This window comes from Dendrobates tinctorius, unplaced genomic scaffold, assembly GCF_039654945.1.
Source record: "Dendrobates tinctorius isolate UK_male_01 unplaced genomic scaffold, ASM3965494v1 ptg000032l, whole genome shotgun sequence".
Classification (NCBI taxonomy): domain Eukaryota; kingdom Metazoa; phylum Chordata; class Amphibia; order Anura; family Dendrobatidae; genus Dendrobates; species Dendrobates tinctorius.
Window position 1 is genome coordinate 23,464,427 of NW_027361700.1, and position 3,988 is coordinate 23,468,414.

Here is a 3,988-nt window from a genome sequence, read left to right on the forward strand (position 1 = left end):
ACGGTTTCCAATGGAGCACAGTTTGTATGTCAGTCGATTTCCATCCCCAGAGTCACTGAGTTAAGCCCCCGTCTCACATAGCGAGATCGCTAGTGAGATCGCTGTTGCGTCACCGATTTTGTGACACAACAGCAATCTCGCCTGCGATCTCGCTACGTGTGACACATAGCGGCGATCGGGCCCCTGCTGCGATGTCGCTGATCGTGCTCGAATGTCCTGGGCCATTTTTGGATCGCTAGTGTCCCGCTGGCCAGCATGCATCGCTGTGTTTGACAGGGACAATGACGAACGACCTCAATACTACAGGTCTGAGAGACAGGGTCCCAACGACCGTCGTATCGTTCCTTATCGTTGCTGCGTTGCTGTTGCGATCTGACTGTTTGGCATCTCACCAGCTATCTCGTAGCGACGCACCAGCGATCCCTACCAGGTCGCATCGTTGTCGGGATTGCTGGTGCGTCGCCAAGTGTGATGGTACTCTCTCTCTTCTGCTTCTCTCACTCACCTGTAGAGTGTAAGCTCTTATGGTCAGCAGGGTCTTCTCTCTCTTCTGTACAGTGCAAACTTATGATCAGCTGGGTCCTCTCTTTTTCCTGTAGAGCAGTGGTCCCTAACCTTTCTGACCTTGAGAGCCACATTCAGCTCTGAGAGAAGGTCGTGAACAATATTCAGTTCTGAGAGAGGGTCGCAAGCCACATCCAGCTCCCTCCACCCTCACAATATTGGCAACCAAAGCCCTCATTACTGGTATAATGTAACCAAAACTTTTCCACAGAAATCATAAAACCGTACACCAAGATCCAGGGGTTCCCACAATACCCCCATTCAGTATTCTCCCATCAAGCGCGCCAAACACACTGTTGCATCCAGCTTCAAGCACCTCCTCTGAAAGGTAGTATCATCCTGTCTCCAGCTTACCATATTAAATTATCGCTAAACCCCTAAAATATGTATATGTGCATCCAGATCTGCTCTTATGTGCATGACTACTCACAAAGTTTACCATTTTGAGATGAGTAGTTCATACTGTACCTGTTTGATAGACCTGGAGCTAATGCACCAAGCTGGCAGACAGCCGTGATCCACAATTCATGGGACCGCAAGCCACATGTTGCTCCTGAGCTACAGGTTGGGGACCCCTGCTGTTATGGTCAGCAGGCTCCTCTCTCTCCTGTAGAGTATAAGCTTTTATGGTCAGCTGAGTCCTCTCTCTCTTCTGTAAAATGTAAACTCTTATAGTCAGCGGGGTCCTCTTTCTCTCTATCCACTTGTCACAATCCATTTTTGGATTTGTGGCAGCTCTGGTTCCACTATAATTTAAATGTAGCTTTTTTTCTTTTCAGGCTGGCTGAGGAGTACTGCTCGGAGTTCAGGAGATGGGCCACTGACACGCAATGCAACAACCCTGCTCTTAGGAGCCATTTCTGTTAGGGTCTGTCAGCTAGGCTTCAGCATACTCTGGTGCAGTATGCTACTCCTGGCTCGTTTGAAGCCACCATGGACCTTGCTATCCAGGTGGATAGACGCCTCAGGGAGAGACATACCCCGAATCTGCCCCTGTTGTTCTTTCTAGGGAGCAGGACACACTGGTGCAGACGGTCGAACCTATGCAGGTGGGAGGAGTCTCTTCTCAAACTGGGTTGCCTGCGGTTCCCCATGGGATGGGGTATGTTTCTACTTTGGTCTTACGGATCATTACATTAATGTCTGCCCATCTCATGTCAAAGTTGCTACTTCATCTCCAAAGCCGCGTTCCCCTGGTCGTGTGGAGGGAGGCAACCAGGGTGTGTATATTTCCTCCACCTTTATGTCTCAGTTTTCCATTTCTGCTGAAGTGGTGGTTGTTGGAGAGACTGAGACGGCAATTGACTCTGTTCCTCTCAGCCAGGAGAGTCTGATCCAAGTCATAGATAATATTAACCTGCATATAAGGACTCTTCGTGAACAGTCCCTGTCGTGTTACGTCTTGGAGGATGTGCCAGTTCCCATCGTCTTAGGCCTTCCCAGGCTGAAGCGACACAATCTGCTGTCTGCAGAACCTGCAGGGCACAAATCAGATTAGCTAAAGCTGAAACTGAATTGAGGCATGCAAGAGATGTCAAAAGCAATAATAAAGGATTTTGGGGATATGTCAAAAGTAAAAGAAAAGTCAAAGATGCTATAGGATTTTTACAGGATGAAAATGATGAAATGGTAAGACAGGATGTTGAGAAGGCTGAACTTTTAAATTCCTATTTTGCATCTGTTTTCTCTCAGAAAGGAAATGTAACATCAACTGTTCTTCACTATCCTATTAAGGGAATAGAAGAATCCAGGATATCTATAAACAGAAAGATAGTGAGGAAACACTTAGCTAACCTAAATAAATTCAAGTCTCCAGGTCCAGATGAATTACACCCCAGAGTACTGAAGGAGATAGCAGAAGAAATTTTTGAACCCCTCTCCATAATCTTTGAAAATTCTTGGAGAACAGGAGAAGTGCCAGAAGACTGGAGAAGAGCAAATGTTGTTCCTATCTTCAAAAAGGGGAAGAAGGTGGACCCAGGCAACTATAGGCCGGTGAGTCTGACTTCTATACCAGGAAAGATCTTTGAATAAATTATTAAACAACATGTATGTCAGTACCTGGATAAGAATGAAGTGATTAAACAGAGTCAGCATGGGTTTGTAACTAATAAGTCATGTCAGACTAACTTAATTTCCTTCTATGACGGAATCACTGATTGGGTGGATCAAGGAAATGCTGTAGATATAGTATATCTTGACTTCAGCAAAGCATTTGACAAAGTCTCTCATACAATCCTTATTGAAAAAATGACTAAGTATGGAATGGACAAGGCAACTGTTAGGTGGATTCATAACTGGCTTAGTGATCGGACCCAAAGAGTGGTCGTAAATGGCTGCACATCCAGTTGGAAGAATGTCTCAAGTGGGGTACCACTGTCCTGGGCCCTGTATTGTTCAACATCTTTATCAACGATTTAGATGAAGGAATTGAGGGTAAACTCATTAAATTTGCTGATGACACAAAGCTAGGAGGGATAGCTAATACTAGAGAAGAGAGAGAGAGGATTCAAAAAGATATAAATAAACTGGAGAAGTGGGCAGCAACTAACAGAATGGTTTTTAACAGGGAGAAATGCAAAGTACTACATCTGGGCAATAAAAATGAAAAAAGCATTTACAGAATGGGAGGAATAGGGCTAAGTGACAGCACATGTGAAAAAGACTTGGGTATACTAATAGATCAAAGACTGAATATGAGTCAACAGTGTGATGCAGCAGCAAAAAAGGCAAATGCAATTCTAGGAAGTATTAACAGAAGCATACAGTCTAGATCACGTGAAATCATTATTTCCCTCTACTCCTCTTTGGTCAGACTTCATCTGGAATATTGTGTCCAGTTTTGGGCACCACATTTTAAAAAAGACATCAACAAACTGGAGCAAGTTCAGAATGGTGACCGGTCTGCAAACCCTGTCTTATGAGGAAAGGTTGCAGGATTTGGGAATGCTTAGTTTGCAAAAGAGAAGACTGAGAGGAGACTTAATAGCTGTCTACAAATATCTAAAGGGCTGTCGCATTGTAGAAGGATCAACTTTATTCTCATTTGCACAAGGAAAGACTAGAAACAATGGGATGAAACTGAATGGGAGGAGACACAGATTAGATATTAGAAAAAACTTTTTGACAGTTAGAGTGATCAATGAGTGGAACAGGCTGCCACGAGAAGTGGTGAGTTCTCCTTCAATGGAAGTCTTCAAACAGAGGCTGGACAGACATCTGACTGGGATGATTTAGCGAATCCTGCTTTGAGCAGGGGGTTGGACCAGATGGCCCAGGAGGTCCCTTCCAACTCTATGATTCTATGATTCTATGAATCCGGTCATTGATTGGCGGTCCAGAGAAGTAGTTCGTTAGGACCAGTCTTGTAAAGACTGCTGCCTGGAAGCTACTGTCTCTGCTGTCCTTCTCAAACCAACCCCTT